At 27.4% G+C, this 20,156-nt stretch overlaps 1 protein-coding gene across 3 annotated transcripts in view; it reads right to left on the reverse strand.

Annotated features, from left to right (window-relative positions):
• The window catches only part of LOC142220837 (uncharacterized), a 103,752-nt gene that overhangs the window by 53,173 nt on the left and 30,423 nt on the right, over window positions 1-20,156 (reverse strand). The window lies entirely within an intron of this gene.

Genomic DNA, 20,156 nt, shown 5'->3' on the forward strand with positions numbered 1-20,156 from the left:
TTTTATTATTGGAAAAAAAATATTTGTTAGTAGTTAAATTGTATTATTTTTTTCGAAAATTTCCAGAGCCCAATGAAATTTTCCTTTTGTTAAGTATGTCTCAAATATTTTATGAACTCGACGTGGGTATAAAGTTCAATAACCGTACACATAAGTTCAATATTAACTAACGCAAAAGAACATTTTCATACGATTCCCAAAAATAGTAAAAAAAAATTCTTCTATGAGAGGGTGTAATTTCCTGAGTTGTAGTTAATAAGTACACTAGAGCATTAAATTTTCCTGGTTTTAACAACGCTTTGTGGAAATCTCAAAATGTGGAGTATAATTTAGTTCAATTTTCGTACGAGGTAGTTCATTCTTGGTAAAAAAAATACAGTTTCCTTTTTTTCCATTGATACATGCAAAGAAGTAACAGCAAATAATGTTTTCTTTTTTTTTTTCCTTTATTATTTTCATGTTGCATGTATTACAACAGAAATCATAATTGCCTCATGTCCAAATATTATTGGGTACATAACGAACACAGAAAACTATTTACCATTTCTGCGTATTGTATGTTAGGTATTAAAATTATGGAATTAAACAATTAAATATTGTGAACGATAACATATTTTTCATGCCCCATAAATGGAATTGCAAAATATGCTATTCGTTATGGGGGTGAATGTGATTTCCTCTACTCTTACTCAAGAACATAAACTCCTAGTAACCACACATATGCAGAGAAATGTGCTGCGTGTGAATGTTACTACTACACTGCACCTGATATGGTCAATTTAATGCAACATAGAAAGAAACGTTTATACCACTTAGATTTTTTTGAAAAAACTATGGGGCTCATTCTTCACCGAAGTAAAAAAGAACAGAACAAAATACACCGAATCCCTTCTATGTTCTCTGAAATAGCCAATGCATCCATGTTCAACAGCTTTGGATCATATAGAACCGAACTTCTGATTTTCACCACTTTTATCAAAACTGCTTCAAACTTCAGTAGTTTGATTAAAAATTTCGTGGTTTGAATCAAACTTCAGTAGTTTGATTAATACTTCAGTGGTTTGAATCAAACTTCAGTAGTTTGATTAAAACTTCAGTAGTTTGAATCAAACTTCAGTAGTTTAGGTTAGGTTAGGTGGCAGCCCGATGTATCAGGCTCACTTAGACTATTCAGTCCATTGTGATACCACATTGGTGAACTTCTCTCTTATCACTGAGTGCTGCCCGATTCCATGTTAAGCTCAATGACAAGGGACCTCCTTTTTATAGCCAAGTCCGAACGGCGTTCCACATTGCAGTGAAACCACTTAGAGAAGCTTTGAAACCCTCAGAAATGTCACCAGCATTACTGAGGTGGGATAATCCACCGCTGAAAAACTTTTTGGTGTTCGGTCGTGGCAGGAATCGAACCCACGACCTTATGTATGCAAGGCGGGCATGCTAACCATTGCACCACGGTGGCTCCCTTCAGTAGTTTGAATCACCACTCAGCAGATTGATTAAAGCTTCAGTAGTTTGAATCAAACTTCAGTTGGTTGAATTCATAACCAAGAGTATTCTTCAAACGTCTGAAATTTAATAAAAAATTGTTTAGTTTGAATTACGAATACGACATTGGATGACACACAGAGATTGCCGATCAAAAAACCCATCGTGTTAACTCTCAGTCTTATTTCGTTTACCTTTCTCAGTGTACTGTAGCCATAAAGAAATGCTATATTTGATTCGGTAGTTTAGAACAGTTATTTAGGTTTCTTGGTTGAATGATTTTCATCGCAAAACACAGATCTTAAGAAATGGGAAGCAAAGAATTTACTTTTTTGCTTTTTATTTGCTTTTTACTCGAAACGTTCGTCATACCAACAGAAACCAAATAGAATTAAATTGAAACAAAAATATTTCGTTTCATATTAGCTACCATAAACAGTTGTTTAAACTACAAAACAACAACAACAATAAAGTTGGAAATTAACCAAATAAAATGACACTTTTAAATAATGACTTGCTTTTAAAGTGTAAATAAGCATGGATTAATCATTGGGCCCTTTATTCAATTCTACAAAAATTATCTCATCTTAGCACACTTGATATAACATCTGACTTTGGGTATGACGATAAAATATCCTTTTAATTTATTTCATTAATGAAGTTAAATTTAATGCAGCAAAAAAACGTCGGCAAAAAAGTACTGAAAATGTTCTTTTTGGATCCGGAAGTGGTGCAAAATTGACGCAGAAGCGATAAATTTAACATGGGCTTCCCAGCAAAAAATTTGGAAGTTCTTCCAAAGGCACAACTTTAAAAGCACTTCCGGAAGATGCACTCCCAATGGTGTTCTTTATTTTAACTACCAAGGAAGTTCTTTTAATTCAATTTTTTATAACTTGTTTTTTTTCATACTTTTAATGGGTAATTTTAAGTTTTTTGCTTCAAATAAATTTTGTCCAAAAAAATGTTAAATCCAATCTGAAAAAATTTTGAATTTTTGAAAATATTTGAGGTCAAACGTTTCCGACAAGCGTTAGAATCCATTAAAAATTATAAAAATTATTTATTTGACAAAATATCACAGAATTTTTTAATTTACATCCAAAACATTGAATTCGGATCAAACCTAAAGAAGTGATGCAAATTCAGTGCAACGGATGTTGAAATGGAGGACTTCCGTCCTATGATAAGCCCATGTTAAATTCATCGCTTGTGCGTAAATTTTGCACCACTTCCGGATCCAAAAATAACATTTTCATTACATTTTTGCCGACGCTTTTTTTACTGGGTTGTTATAGGACGGATGCCCACCATTTCAACAGCCGTTGTACTGAATTCGTATCACTTCTTAAGATGTGATTAGGTTTAACTGTTTTGTATGTAAATAAAAAAATATTGTGATATTTTGCCAAAAAAAAAATTTATAATATTTTATAATTTTTAATGCATTTTAACGCTTGTGTGAAACGTTTGTCCTCAAATATTTTCAAACATTTGAAATTTTTCTACAATGGATTTATCATTTTTGTCGATTGAATAATTGAATAATTTGAATAATTTCTACCATTTCATTAATTCTTTGTCTGTTTTTAACATATTTAAAAGAAAAAAGGTTATAATTGGGCATTAAAATATGAAAAAATCGAGTTATAAAAAAAATTGAATTAAAAGAACTTCCGGTGTAGTTAAAGTGAAGAACACCCTTGGGAGAACATTTTTGGAAGTGATTTTAAAGTCGTGCCTTCAGAAGAACTTCCAAATTTTTTTTACTGGGAATTTAATATAATTTAATTTTATATTAACTGAATTGAAATTAACTGAAATTAATTTAATTTTAAACTAAGTTAAATTTTTATTAATTTACTTCTAATGATCTTCATCAAATTTTATCATTTTATTTCTGTGGAGAATTTCGAATGTTGAAATTTTATTTCTTGAAAATTCTATTTCTGTACAAGAATTTCTTGGAAAGTTTCTATAGAAAATTTTTGTTGGAAATTTTATTTCTTTACATAGATCTTTTTGGAAATTTTATTTCTATAGAAAATTTCTTGGAAATTTGATTTCTATAATTTTTTTTTTTTGGAAATGTTATTTCTATAGAATTCTTTTTTTTCGATATTTTATTTCTATTTTATTCTTGAAAATTTTATTTTTTATAGAAGATTAGGTATAGTGGCAGCCCGATATTTCAGGCTCACTTAGACTATTCAGTCCATTGTGATACCACAGTGGTGAACTTCTCTCTTATCACTAAGTGCTTCCCTATTTTATGTAAAGCTCAATGACAAGGGACCTCTTTTTTATAGCCGATTCCGAACGACGTTTCAAACGCTCAGAAATGCCACCAGCATTAACGAGGTAGATAACCCACCACTGAAAAACTTTTTGGTGTTTGGTCGAAACTGGGTTCGACGGGCATGCTAACCCGCCTAGAAAATTTCTTTGAAATGGAGATTTCTTGGGAATTTTATATTTCTATAGAAAATTTCTTGGATTCTATAGGAAATTACTTTGAAATTTTATTTCTATACAAAAATTTGTTTAAAATTTTATTTTTACACAAAAAATTCTTGGAAATTTTATTTCTATAGAAAATTTCTTTGAAAAATTATTTCCATGGAAATTTTATTTCTATAGAAAATTTCTTGGTAATTGTATTTCTATAGGAAATTTCTTTGAAATTTTATTTCTACACAAAAAATCTTGGAAATTTTATTTCTATAGAAAATTTCTTTGAAAAATTATTTCCATAGAAATTTTCTTGGAAATTTTATTTCTATAGAAAATTTCTTGGAAATTTTATTTCTACACAAAAAAATCTTGGAAATTTTATTTCTATAGAAAATTTCTTTGAAAATTTATTTCCATAGAAATTTTCTTGGAAATTTTATTCCTATAGGAAATTTCTTCAAAATTGTATTTCTACAAAAAAAAAAATCTTGGAAATTTTATTTCTATAGAAAATTTCTATGGAAATAAATTTTCAAAGAAATTTTCTATAGAAATTTTATTTCTATAGAAAATGTCTACAAACTAAGAAAATTTAGTCGAAATTGTTTTCTATATTTTTTTTATTTCGGTAGAAAATTTTGTCAAAATTTTATTTTTGTAGAAAATTTTGTCACACCTTTAATTCTATTGAAAATTTTGTCGATATTCTAAATCAATAGAAAATTTCGTCGAAATTTTATGTCTATAGAAATTTTGGTAAAAATTTTATTTCTATGGAAAATTTTGTTAAATTTTTTATTGCTACAGAAAATGTTGACGAAATTTTATTTCTGTTTTATTTCTTTAGAAAAATTGCTAATGTCGAAATGTTTTCTCCAATAAAATATTTCGTCAAAATCTTATTTCTATAGAAAATTTCTTGGAAATTTTATTTCTATAGAAAATTTCTTGGCAAAAATTTGTTCGAAATTTTATTTCTATACAAAAATTATTGGAAAATTTTATTTCTATACAAAAATTATTGGAAAATTTTATTTGTATACAAAAATTTCATGACAAAAAAAAATCTATAGAAAATTTTTTGAAAATTTTATTTCTATAGAAAATTTCTTTGAAATTTTATTTCTATACAAAACTTTCTTTGAAATTTATTTCGATACAAAATTTCTTGAAAGTTTTATTTCTACAGAAAAATTTCTTGGAAAATTTATTTCTATAGAAAATTTCTTTGCGTATGGCGATGAGTAATGACTGACACAATGCTTAGCTTAGGATTTATTGAATTAAAATTTAAGTTGAATTAGAATATCCTTTTATTTTATTTAAATAATTAGGTTAAATTCAATCTAATTTAATTTTATAATAAATGGATTGAATTTAAATTAATTTAATTAAATTTCCATAGAAAATTTCTTTAAAATTTTATATCCATAGAAAACTTTTTGGAAATTGTATTTCTATAAATTTTTTTTGGATATATTATTTCTATACCAAAATTTCTTCGAAACTTTTTTACTATAGAAAATTTCTTGGAAATTTTATATCTATAGAAAATTTCTTTATTTCTATAGAAAACTTTTTGGAAATTTTATTTCTATTCAATAATTTCTAGTAAATTTTATTTCTCTATGAAATTTCTAGGGTATTTTATTTATATTCAATAACACTAGTTTACACAGAAAATGTACATTTGATGGGAGGTTACTTTTCTTATGTATTTTCATCTGCTGAATTCGAAAAAAAATGGAACAGTTTTTGAGATATCCCGTTATTTTTATACCCACCACCATAGAATGGTGACGGGGGTATAATAAGTTTGTCATTCCGTTTGTAACACATCGAAATATCGATTTCCGACTATATAAAGTATATATATTCTTGATCAGGGAGAAATTCTAAGACGATATAACGATGTCCGTCTGTCCGTCTGTCTATCTGTCTGTCTGTCTGTCTGTTGTAATCACGCTACAGTCTTCAATAATGAAGCAATCGTGCTGAAATTTTGCACAAACTCGTCTTTTGTCTGCAGGCAGGTCAAGTTCGAAGATGGGCTATATCGGTCCAGGTTTTGATTTAGTCCCCATATAAACCAACCTCCCGATTTGGGGTCTTGAGCTTATAGAAATCGTAGTTTTTATCCAATTTGCCTGAAATTTGAAATCTAGGGGTATTTTATGACCATAAAGAGGTGTGCCAAAAATGGAGAGTATCGGTCCATGTTTTGGTATAGCCCCCATATAGACCGATCTCCCGATTTTACTTCTTGGGCTTATAGAAACCTCAGTTTTTATTAAATTTACCTGAAATTGGAAATCTAGAGGTATTGTAGGACCACAAATACGTGTGCCAAAAATTGTGAGTATCGGCCCATATTTTGGTATAGCCCCCATATAGACCGATCTCCCGATTTGGGGTCTTGGGCTTATAGAAACCGTAGTTTTTATCCAATTTGTCTGAAATTGGAAATCTAGAGGTATTTTAGGACCATAAAGAGGTGTGCCGAAAATGGTGAGTATCGGTCCATATTTTGGTATAGCCCCCCATATAGACCGATTTCCCGATTTTACTTCATGGGCTTCTAGAATCCGAAGTATTTATCCTATTTGCCTGAAATTGGAAATCTAGAGGTATTTTCTGGTCATAAAGAGGTGTGCCGAAAACGGTGAGTATCGGTCCATATTTTAGTATAGCCCCCATAAGAACGATCTCCCGATTTAACTCCTTGGGTTTCTAGAAATCGTAGTTTTTATCTGATTTGCCTGAAATTGTAAATATTTTGGTATTTTAGGCTCACAAAAACGTGTATCGGATTAAGTTTTCATCGGTCCATTTGGTAATGCCTTCATATAGACCGACTTCACTTCTTGAGGGTGTAGAAGGCGCACTGATCATGAAAATTGCTTGAAACTCAATGTAAAATTTCCAGATTTTACTTCTACAGATTTAAGATTTCAAATCAAGACGTTATTTTATAATTTTCTTGCACACTTACAAGAGATGTTAATGATTCCTCTAAAACTCAAACAAAAATGGTTCTTATAAATCCAGAATCTGATATAGTCCTCATAAGTGAAATCTTTAAATTTAACTTCGGGAAGTGTCCTTAAGTCCTCAAGCCCTCCTGAAATTTCAAAGGAAACCCTAATATATGGTTCATGGTGGTGGGTATTTAAGATTCGGCCCGGCCGAACTTAGTACTGTATATACTTGTTACTTTTTCGCTCTTTCTTTACTAAAAAAAATTATATCTCGTTTTTGGAACTTAAATGAAAGGTATTGAGATGACAAATAATCGTGTATAATTCGATCTATGATAAATCAAGTGGTTCAAAAAATATCGATGCCAAAAGTGCAAATTTTCAACAAAAAAATCTTGTTTTACAGTAACACTTTTCCGCCGGAAAAGTACATATAATTAAAAAAATTGCTCTCCATGGTCGTATAGATTATACTCTAACGTAAGTAATAAGACCAACTTGGAGAAAAACGACCGAAAAATGGCAAAGTTATAAGCAACTGAGTGAACAAATCCGATATAATCGGATATTCCTAACACGAGATATAATTTGTTTAGTGAACAAGTATATACAGCAGTAAGTTCGGCCGGGCCGAATCTTAAATACCCACCACCATGAACCAAATATTAGGGTTTCCTTTGAAATTTCAGGAGGGCTTGAGGACTTGAGGACACTTCCCGAAGATAAATTTAAAGATTTCATCCATGCGGACTATATCAGATTCTGGATTTATAAGAACCATTTTTGTTTGAGTTTTAGAGGAATCATTAACATCTCTTGTAAGTGTGCAAGAAAATTATAAAATAACGTCTTGATTTGAAATCTTAAATCTGTAGAAGTAAAATCTGGAAATTTTACATTGAGTTTCAAGCAATTTTCATCATCAGTGCGCCTTCTACACCCTCAAGAAGTGAAGTCGGTCTATATGGAGGCATTACCAAATGGACCTATAAAAACCTAATCCGATACACGTTTTTGTGAGCCTAAAATACCAGAATATTTACAATTTCAGGCAAATCAGATAAAAACTACGGTTTCTAGAAACCCAAGGAGTTAAATCGGGAGATCGTTCTTATGGGGGCTATACTAAAATATGGACCGATACTCACCGTTTTCGGCACACCTCTTTATGACCCGAAAATACCTCTAGATTTCCAATTTCAGGCAAATAGGATAAAAACTTTGGATTCTAGAAGCCCAAGAAGTAAAATCGGGAAATCGGTCTATATGGGGGCTATACCAAAATATGGACCGATCCTCACCATTTTCGGCACACTTCTTTATGGTCCTAAAATACCTCTAGATTTCCAATTTCAGACAAATTGGATAAAAAATAAGGTTTCTATAAGCCCAAGACCCCAAATCGGGAGGTCGTTTTGTATGGGGACCATACCAAAACATGGACCGATAATCACAATTTTTGGCACACGTATTTGTGGTCCTACAATACCTCTAGATTTCCAATTTCCGGTAAATTGAATAAAAACTGCGATTTCTATAAGCCAAAGAAGTAAAATCGGGAGATGGGTCTCTATGGGGGCTATACCAAAATATGGACCGATACTCACAATTTTTGGCACACGTATTTGTGGTCCTACAATACCTCTAGATTTCCATTTTCAGGTAAAGTGAATAAAAACTGCGGTTTCTATAAGCCCAAGACCCCAAATCGGGAGGTCGGTTTATATGGGGACTATATCAAAACCTGGACCGATACAGCCCATCTTCGAACTTGACCTGCCTGCAGACAAAAGACGAGCTTGTGCAAAATTTCAGCATGATTGCTTCATTATTGAAGACTGTAGCGTGATTACAACAGACAGACAGACAGACAGACAGACAGACAGACAGACAGACGGACAGACGGACATCGTTATATCGTCTTAGAATTTCTCCCTGATCAAGAATATATATACTTTATATAGTCGGAAATCGATATTTCGATGCGTTACAAACGGAATGACAAACTTATTATACCCCCGTCACCATTCTATGGTGGTGGGTATAAAAAAGTGCGAAAAACTAAAAGTAACGGGATATCCCAAAAACTGTTCCATAAAAAAAATTTTTAAATTTTTTTTCGAATTCAGCAGATCAAACTACACAAGAAAAGACACATCTCATCAAATGTACATGAAAAACAAATATTTTGTAAACTAGTGTAATTTCTAGGAAATTTTCTTTCTATTCAATAATTTCTAGGAAATTTTCTTTCTATTCAATAATTTCTAGGAAATTTTATTTCTCTAGAAAATTTCTTGGAAATTTTATTTTATAGAAAATTCCTACGAAATTTTATTTCTATAAAAAATTTCCTGGAAATTTTATTTCTATAGAAAATTCCAACGAAATTTCATTTCTATAAAAAATTTCCTGGAAATTTTATTTCTATACGAATTTTCTTGGAAATTTTATTTCTTTCGGAAATTTCTTGGAAATTTATATCTATAGAAAATTTCGTCAACATTTAATTTATTAAATATCAGTATAATCTATATCAGTGTTACAACATATTTTTCTCGATGTACTTTTCAAAAGCCAATTGTTTTCCAATATGGTAGATTACGGACAAACCCACAAATGACCCTCCACTACACAATTATGGCTTAGAGTTGCACAATGTTGTAAGTGCATTCACATAAAAGATATCAAAGTCTAATACATTAAGGCTATGGTCGTGAGCTTAGCCTCATTCAATTGACCCTTTTTTCCAAATGGATTAAATGTCGGTTATGTCGTACATTTGAGTGGGCTAATGCATAAATCGTTGATGTTGTCATGCACGTTTGGAAATGTTTTTGCTTTATGGACAACAATTCATTATCTTTTAGGTAAAGCATACTTAAATGTTCTTTAATAAAAATCGAATAATGAATTTTAATCCTCTGAGGACCACTTTGGGTTTGGGTAATTATAAAATGCACATGAAATTTCAGAGAAAGATGTTTTGCTCATAATTAGAAGGCAGATACAGATACAGTATTACTTTAAGAGCAATAAAATGCAATATGACATTAGGAGCATATTTTATGCCCTCCGAAAAGACCCATATGCATATAACTGATTTGAAATAAATTGGAGAGGATCATTCAAAAGGATAATCAAGTTTACACCTTGAGTCTAGGTCCTAGTTCCCATAACATCAAAAGGCAATTTCCTATAATGCGTTAAGAGCACCTATTGATGTTTTAGAAAAGCAAATGGCTTCCATCAGACTACCAATCGTTTAAGTGTAAAACTACAGTTCTAAATGAAATTTTAGTTTAAATTTAATCCGTTTGAGCTGGAATAACATTTAATGTCTTCAGATTCAATAATAGTTACTAAAATTCTTGACAATTTAAGCTTATTAGCAACTATAGGATTAAAAACAAAAAGAATTTGCAGTAAATCCATCTTTATTAACTTACACATTGTGGCAGTTTCATTTTCTTCATACCATAAAACAAATTCTAATACCGCATTAAATCTAATTTCTACATTCTAATAACAACAAAGCTTTCATCCACTTATAGTCCAATACAGCATAAAATACTACCAGCTCAAACGATTGATGGAATTTCCATTGAAAAGTCTAACGTCGAATAGTTGAGATGGAGGAATACCACAATAAATATTCAACAACTAACACAGAAAATATTCAATATAGCCGGGCACATAAAGAAATTGAGAAAAAGTGAAGAAATTGATTGATTATAAATTTCACTGGCAATAAAAGTGGTTTGATTGCCTATTTAAGAAAAGGAAAAACGATATGCAAAGAACATCAACTCATATTCATATTTGCTCTACATACACTAGAATATCTAGAATAAATGCATATACTTTCAAATGCAAATCAGTATAAGTCACAAATTATTAGTGCAATACTAAATAAGCAAGTATGAGTCATTTAACATTTGAACATTTGCTATTAAATAAGTTTTAATGTGGGTTATCAGAGATACAGAAATAAAATTTCGACGACATTTTCTATAGAAATAAAATTTTCTATAGAAATAAAATATTCTATAAAAATAAAATTTTAATAAAATTTTCTATAGCAATACAATTTTAATAAATTTTTCTATTGAAATAAAATTTTGACAAAATTTTCTATAGAAATAAAGTTTTGACAAAATTTTCTATAGAAATAAAATTTTTCGAAGAAATTTTAACAAAATTTTCTATATAAATAAAATTTCGACGAAATTTTGTATGGAAATAAATTGTTGAGGAAATTTTCTATAGAAATAAACTATAAAGGAATTTTTCTCTAGAAATAAAATTTCAATGAAATTTTCAATAGAAATAAAATTTCCATGAAAATTTCTATTGAAATAAAATTATCACGCATATTTTTATAGAAATACAATTTCGACAAAATTTTCTATAGAAATAAAATTTTGAAGAAATTTTCTACAGAATAAACTTTCGACGAAATTTTCTAAATAAAAATTTTCTAAACAAATAAAATTTTGACAAAATTTTCTATAGCAATAAAATTTTAATAAAATTTTCTAAACAAATAAAATTTTGACAAAATTTTCTATAGAAACAAAATTTCCAAGAAATTTTCTATAGAAACAAAATTTCCAAGAAATTTTATATATAAATAAAATTTCTAAAAAGTTTTCTACAGAAATAAAATTTCCAATGCATTCTTTAAAAAACGAAATTTTCAAGAAATTTTCTATAGAATTAAAATTTCGACGAAATATTCTATTGGAGAAAAAATTTCGAAATTCGAAATTTTCCGTAGAAAAAATATGATAAAATTTGATGAAGGGCAATTTAAGTAAATGAATAAAATTTAAGATTATCAAACTTAAATTAATAATTAATAATTAATCAAATTAATTTCTATATAAATAAAATTTCCACACAATGTTCTATAGAAATCAAAATTCGACCAATTGTCTATGAAATTCAATATCAACAAAATTGTTTATAGAAATAAAATTTCGGGGAGATTTCTATAGAAATGTTGACAAAATTTTCTATAGAAATAAAATGTTGACGAAATTTTCTATAGAAATAAAATGTTGACGAAATTTTCTATAGAAATAAAATCTTGACGAAATTTTCTATAGAAATAAAATTTCTGCAAAATTTTCTACAGAAATAAAATTTTCTATAGAAATACAATTGCAATGAAATTTTCTATCGAAATAAAATCAAGAAGACGTTCTTTATGGGAATATAATTTCGATGACATTTTCTATGGAAATAAAATTTCGATTACATTTTCTATAGAACAAAAATTTCGACAAAATTTTCGATAGAAATGAAATTTCGATGAAATTTTCTATATAAATAAAATTTCGACAAAATTTTCTATGAAAATCAAATTTTGACGAAAATTTGGAGGAAAGTTTTTATAGAAATAAAATTTGACGAAACTGTCTATAGCAATAAAATTTCAATGAAATTTCTGTGAAAATAACATTTCACAAAATTTTCTTTTAAAAAAATTGTCGACGAAATTTTTACAAAAGTTTCTATACAAATAAAATTTCGACGAAATTTTGTATGGACCTAAAATTTTGAAGAAATTTTCAATAGAAATAAACTATATAGGAAATTTTCTATAGAAATAAAATTTCTATTAAATTTTCTATAGAAATAAAATGTTGACGAAATTTTCTGTAGAAATAAAATGTTAACGAAATTTTCTATAGAAATAAAATTTTTACAAAATTTTCTATATAAATAAAATTTTGAAGAAATTTTCTATCGAAATAAAATTAAGAAGACGTTCTTTGTGGGAATATAATTTCGACGACATTTTCTATAGAAATAAAATTTTGATGGCTTTTTCTATAGAACAAAAATTTCGACAAAATTTTCGAAAGAAATGAAATTTTGTAAACATTTTCTATATAAATAAGATTTTGACGAATTTTTATATAGAACGAAAATTTTACGAAATTTTTTATAGAAATAAAATGTCGAAAAAATATTACATAGAAATAAAATTTTGGCGACATTTTCTAAAAAAAAAATTCGACAAAATTTTTTCTATAGAAATAAATAAATAAAATTTCGACGAAATTTTGTATGGAAATAAAATTCCGAAGAAAATTTCCTATAGAAACAAAATTTGGAGGATAATTTTTATAGAAATAAAATTTGACGAAACTGTCTATATCAATAAAATTTCTGTGAAAATAACATTTCACAAAATTTTCTTTTAAAAAAATGTTGGACGAAATTTTAACAAAATTTTCTATATAAATAAAATTTCGAAGAAATTTTGTATGGAAATAAAATGTTGAGGAAATTTTCTATTGAAATAAACTATAAAGGAATTTTTCTGTAGAAATAAAATTTCAACGAAATTTTCAATATAAATAAAATTTCTATGAAATTTTCTATTGAAATAAAATTATGACGCATATTTTTATAGAAATACAATTTCGGCAAAATTTTCTATAGAAATAAAATTTTGAAGAAATTTTCTACAGAATAAAATTTCGACGATATAGAAATAAAATGTGGAAAAAAATTTATAATATATAAAAAAATATATATATATAATATAAGGAATATAATATATATAATATAAGGAATTTTTCTACAGAAATAATATTTAGATGAAATTTTCTATAGAAATAAAATTTAGTACAAGCTTGTATATACAAATAAATTTTGAACATTTTGCATAATTTTCTTGAAGTCTTTGTTATGCACTAAACTTAATAGGAAAACATTAGACCTCAGTCCATTAAACTAAAAATAAACTTTGAAGCATATTTAAATGGCCTCTTTTGTTAGCCAGTTGGCATTGTCATATTTGTGAGTACATAAAATTATTTTTTTTTGTTTGCGTCGTTCATTCAAATGTGGAGTACCATGGAGTGATGTCGGTTTTTCTCTCTATGCGTATAATTTGATTCAATTGTGGTAAATCGTAGATCCATGACAGTCCGCCGTCTATGTGTCTGTCCACTAAAGTGAGAATCCATTTTCAATGTTGATAATGGTGATGATCATTGACACCATCGCAACCACCAGCTGCACCACTAGGAGCAAAGATTGTTTACACAGAAAAACCTATCAAATGTTGGTGTTTTTCGTGAACTAACAAAAAGTAAACAAAACAACACGCTGGGCAATACTTAATTACCTCGCCATTACCGTATACAGCAACCGAATATGGTTTGCTCTCAGCATATAGTCAGAAGTGGAGGGAAGGCCCTTTAATAAAGGGCCTTTTGTATGAGGGTATAAAATTTTCTATAGAAATAAAATTTTGAAAAAATTTTCTACAAAAAATAAAATTTTGACAAAATTGTCTATAGAAATAAAACTTTCTACACTGTTAGAAAAATATGTTTTTCATATGTTTCGATATAAACAAAATGTGTTTCGGGCACAATTTTTAAACACAATATATTTAAGTGCAAACATCTAATGTTCTCAAACTAACACTAAATGTTTGGAACACATATGTTAATATGTTAGAATATATTATGTTTGGGGCATGCATGTTTCATAAAAATTATATGTGTGAATGTAAACATATATAAATTTACAAATTTCGAGTAAACATATATATGTTGTGATATTTTATTCAGAGAGCGATAGAGAGAGAGAGAGAGAGAGAGAGAGAGAGAGTATAGAGAAAGAAATAGAGATAAAAACCGGGAGGGTTGACGAAAGATATCAAATTAACACAGCGAGAGAATCGAAAGAGAGCAATTTCTGTGAAACCGCTTATATGTTGTTTCGGAAACTGATTTATGATAAGGCCAAAAATTTTATACGCTTAAGTCTAAATATTATTTAATTTAAGTCTAAATATTATTTAATTTGTGTATATTATAAAATTATTTATGTATGTTTATACTCGACCCCACGTTCTTCCTTTGTTAGAGTTTTTGAATTCCTTCCAAAATATCAAACTTTTATACCAAAACCAGTTTTTTATTACAAAATTGTTATTTTTGCAACAAAAAAATAATATTTCATTCCAAAAGCTCAGTCCATTTCGTTTATATCAAGCACTGTTTCTGACTGTAAATCTTTAATAACCCACATTTCGAAGTTTCATTATAAAAATTTAATATAGTATAAATATAAATGTGTAAATTAAAAAAAAAAACAATTGGTGTTTGGTCGGAGCAGGGATTGAACCCACGACCCTTTGCATGTACGGCAGACATGCTAACCACTGCTCCACGTTGCCAACACATGTATGTTTCTGTTAAATAATGTTATGTTTGCATGGGCTCGTGGGCGCTGCAAACTATGCTATATAAATGTAACTTATAACGATAATTGTCTTCTGGTGACTATAACAGCTACGTAGCTCAGTGGTAGTGTGTTGGCTTACAAACTGTATGGTCCTCGGTTCGATTCTCCGTCCAGGCGAAAGGTAAAATTTAAAAAAAATTATAAAATTGAATAATTTCTTCAACATTATTTGTATTACAGAAAAAGGTGCCAAGAACTAAAAAATTTCGTGGAAGTGAAAATTATGTTAGGGAATGAGCACAATCTTCTTTGGGGAAAATTCTTCCAAGCATATAATATTTTTGGCTCAAAATGCTTCCAAAAATAGAATATGTTCACATAAAACAAACATATTAATGTTTCGGCAGTATCCAATAATATATGTGCTTCCTGCAAAATATGTTTGGAACATATGTTAGAGAGGCGATTTTTTTTGAGGGTGTATAAATATAAAATTTTGCAAAAAATTGCTATAGAAATAAAATTTTCAAACATGTTCCAAAGAAATAAAATTTTTCAAACAGGTTTTATAGAAATAAAATTTTGAAAATATTTTCTATAGAAATAAAATTTTGCAAACATTTTCTATAGATATAAAATTTTGACAAAATTTTCTATATAAATAAAATTTCGACAAAATTTTCTATAGAAGTAAAATTTTGCAAAACTTTTCTATAGAAATAAAATTTTGCAAGCATTGTCTATAAATATTAAATTTTCAAAAATTTTCTCTAGAAATAAAATTTTGACAAAATTTTCTATAGAGATAAAATTTTGACAAAATTTTCTATAGAGATAAAATTCTATAGAAATAAAATTTTGAGAGAATTTTCTATAGAATTAAGGCATACACTGGTAGTAAAAAATTTTAATGAAATTTATATTTTTAAGGCGCCAATTGGTTACTCCCATTATTTTACTTGCAGCATACTCTCTAGGTCTCCCTTTCTAAACACATATATGTTTATAAACTATTTCCAAATTAATATATGTTTGAATCTAAGCATATTGTATTTACAAGCATTTTATGTCCCAAACATAATATGTTCTAACATATTAACATATATATCCCAAACATGTTATGCTAGTTTATGAACATTCTATGCTTGCACTTAAAAATATTGTGTTAACAAATTTGAGTTCCAAACATATAATTTTTACACCCAAACATATGAAAAATAGTCTTTTTCGTCCGTGTATAAAAAATACATCAAAAAATGTTAATAGACATTTTTATAATGAGGCCCTAATACATAAGATCCCCCTAATTACGCCGACATCATTTTAGTATAAACCAAAGTATTATTGCTTGTGGTTTTTGTTATTGTACTCGTAATATTAGGAAACGTTTGGAAAAAACAAAAAAAAAACAATTATATTAATTTTAATTGATGTTATTTCTGGGTCAACATTTTGTTCATGGCTTACTTGAAGTTTTTTTCTCCGATTTACAGTCCGCATATCCATTGAACGTCAAACTACTTTTAAAAATATGACACTTTTTGTATTTTAGAATTATTAAAAATCTATGGTCTAGTGATTGTTTTCGCTCTTGCTATTGGTAATTCAACAAAGAGAAATTTGGTAATAATAAAAAAAGAGGAAAATTAGAAGTACAATAGAATAACTAAAAATGTGCATGGATTTTAATTATAGTATTATGGGCTAGTCACACAAGTTGTAAACATTTGTATTAAAAGAAAAAAGGGGCTATTTTTGATATGAGAATGAGTATCACTAATTGCTTAGAAAACACGTGCGTATTGGTTCTTCGACTTACTCCATTTCTGGCAATTTATCATTGTCAAAAACCTGAAATTTTACCCCCATATATCTATGATTTTAAAATCTAATTTTTTACTTCCGTTTCCTTATTATAATATTCAAATTTAATTTTAAATTTCTAAATTATTTATAGATAAAACATAATCCTTTTAAAAAATGAACTCGTTCACCCAAAGTGCAATAAACTCGCTTCAAGCTTACTCAATAATAGTACTCATAGTACTCCAAAAGGTCATGTTATCTCTAAATTAACTGTCACATTTGTTTTGAATAATAAAATACAATTTTAAGAAAATTTTTAGTTCCTTCTATTTGCTTTGAAAACAGTTCACTCAACTCTCTGTTAAACAAGGCCATCAATAATTCTGGTTCACTCAATGCGAATACTCGAATTCGAACTTCGATTATTTATAATAGGTGTTGAATAGAAGATAAAACAAAAAACCAAACCAGCATAATATGGTCTCACTGCCAACCGTGTGAATAAACTATAACAATTAAATAAAAACCCAAAAAAAAAAACAAAACTGTTTGGTATTTAGATATTCAACTCATGCCTCTCTACCTCATCTGATTTAGTCTGTAGGTCATTGACAAATTATTTTTTTTTTTTAGAATCAATGAAAGTTAATGAGCATAAATTGTAATTGAATTTTTTGCTTCCAATTTATTTCTTATTATGCTGTTCGATATTTCCATATTTTTTTTTTTTTTTTTGTGAAACTTCATGGGAAATTGTATACCCTAATTTCATAATTTTTGTAGTTTCTTCTTAATGGCCTCTGTATGTGAATGCCTATTCCATGCTTTTTTCCTTTCTTTTTAATGAAACCCCAAGCAAAAAATTGTTCAGAGAGTTTGTTTTTAATGTCTGGAGCCATTACTTCAATTGCCAAAAAAACAAATCGACATTACTGCTAAGTGGAGTCATTGACTTGGTAAAAAAAAATTGTGGGTATCAACAAAATTCGTAAATATTCTATAATATAATGAAGGTTTCACCAATGGTCATTTTATAAAAAGAAAATACAAGAGAATTTTTTACTATTGGCAAAAAAAAAAAAAATAAATAAACAAGTATATACGACCCAAAGGCAAGGTTGCCACTCAAGCCAAAAATAATCTCCCAAAATTGAGAGAAAATTTTACCAAAAAAAAAATCCAAAGAAAAAACCTTTCGTCATTATTTCTATAGAAAATTTTGTCAAAATTTTATTTCTATAGAAAATTTTCCCAAAATTTTATTTCTATTGAAAATTTTGTCAAAATTTTATTTCTATTTCTAAATTTTATTTCCATAGAAATTTTTTTCCAAATGTTATTGCTATAGAAAATTTTTTTCAAAATGTTATTTCTATAGAAAATTTTCTCAAAATTTTATTTCTATAGAAAATTTTCTCAAAATATTATTTCTATAACAAATTTTGTCAAAATTTTATTTCTATAGAAAATTTTGTCAAAACTTTATTTCTATAGAAAATTTTGTCAAAATTTTATTTCTATAGAAAACTTTGTCAAAATGTTATTTCTATAGACAATTTTGTCTAACTTTTATTTTGATAAAAAATTTTGTCAAAATTTTATTTCTATAGAAAATTTTGTCAACATTTTATTCCTATAAAAAATTTTATTTCTAAAGAAAATTTTGTCAAAATTTTATTTTTATAGCAAATGTTCTCAAAATTTTATTTCTATAGAAAATTTTATCAAAATTTCATTTCTATAGAAAATTTTGTCAAAATTGTATTTCTATAGAAAATTTTGTCAAAATTGTATTTCTATAGAAAATTTTGTCAAAATTTTATTTCTATAACAAATTTTGTCAAAATTTTATCTCTATAACAAATTTTGTCAAAATTTTATTTCTATAGAAAATTTTGTCAAAATTTTATTTCTATAGAAAATTTTGTCAAAATTTTATTTCTATAGAAAATGTTGACAAAATTTTATTTCTATAACATATTTTGTCAAAATTTTATTTCTATAGAAAATTTTATTTCCATGGAAAACTTTGTCAAAATTTTATTTCTATAGAAAATTTTCTCAAAATTTTATTTCTACAGAAAATTTTGTCAAATTTTATTTATATAAAAAATTTTATCAACATTTTGTTTCTATAGAAAATTTTGTCAAAACTTTATTTCTATAGAAAATTTTGTCAACATTTAATTTCTATAGAAAATTTTGTCAAAATTTTATTTCTATAGAAAGTTTTGTAAAATTTTATTTCTATAGAAAATTTTCTCAAAATTGTATTTCTATAACAAATTTGTCCGAATTTTATTTCTATAGAAAATTTTGTCAAAACTTTATTTCTATAGAAAATTTTGTCAAAACTTTATTTCTATAGAATATTTTGTCTAACTTTTATTTTGATAAACAATTTTGTCAAAATGTTATTTCTATAGAAAATTTTGTCAAAATGTTATTTCTATAGAAAATTTTGTCAAAATTTTATTCCTATAGAAAATTTTATTTCGAAAGAAAATTTTGTCAAAATTTTATCTCTATAGAAAATGTTCTCAAAATTTGATTTTTATTGAAAATTTTGTCAAAATTTAATTTCTATGGAAAATTTCGTCACAATTTTATTTCCATAGAAAATTTTATCAAAATTTTATTTCTATAGAAAATTTTGTCAAAATTTCATTTCTATAGAAAGTTTCGTCAAAATGTTATTTCTATAGAAAATTTTGCCGAAATTTTATTTCTATAGAAAATTTTGTCAAAATTTTACTTCTATAGAAGATTTTGTCAAAATTTTATTTCTATAGAAAATTTTGTCAAAATATTATTTCTATAGAAAATTTAGTCAAAATTTTATTTCTATAGAAAGTTTGGTCAAAATTTTATTTCTATAGAAAATTTTGCCAAAATTTTATTTCTATAGAAAATTTTGTCAAAATTTTATTTCGTTATTGTTGTTTTTTTTTTTTTTGATCTCAGCTTAAAGCCATGCATTGACTAAACTACAAGTGTAGCTTAACCAACAGAGGAAAAGTATGCTTGTCAAATTTATTTGGGCAAAGCCGTATAGACTGCAAGATGGTTGGATGTACAGCTGTTTCGGAATTACCACATTCCTCATCAGCATCCTCTACTTGCAGCAAAACTATCAACCAATTATCAGAATAAATTCGGGTAATTCACTCAACCCAACGTGAACTACACTTGAACCTCCCGACACTTGTAGTT

This window comes from Haematobia irritans, chromosome 1, assembly GCF_050003625.1.
Source record: "Haematobia irritans isolate KBUSLIRL chromosome 1, ASM5000362v1, whole genome shotgun sequence".
Lineage (NCBI taxonomy): Eukaryota > Metazoa > Arthropoda > Insecta > Diptera > Muscidae > Haematobia > Haematobia irritans.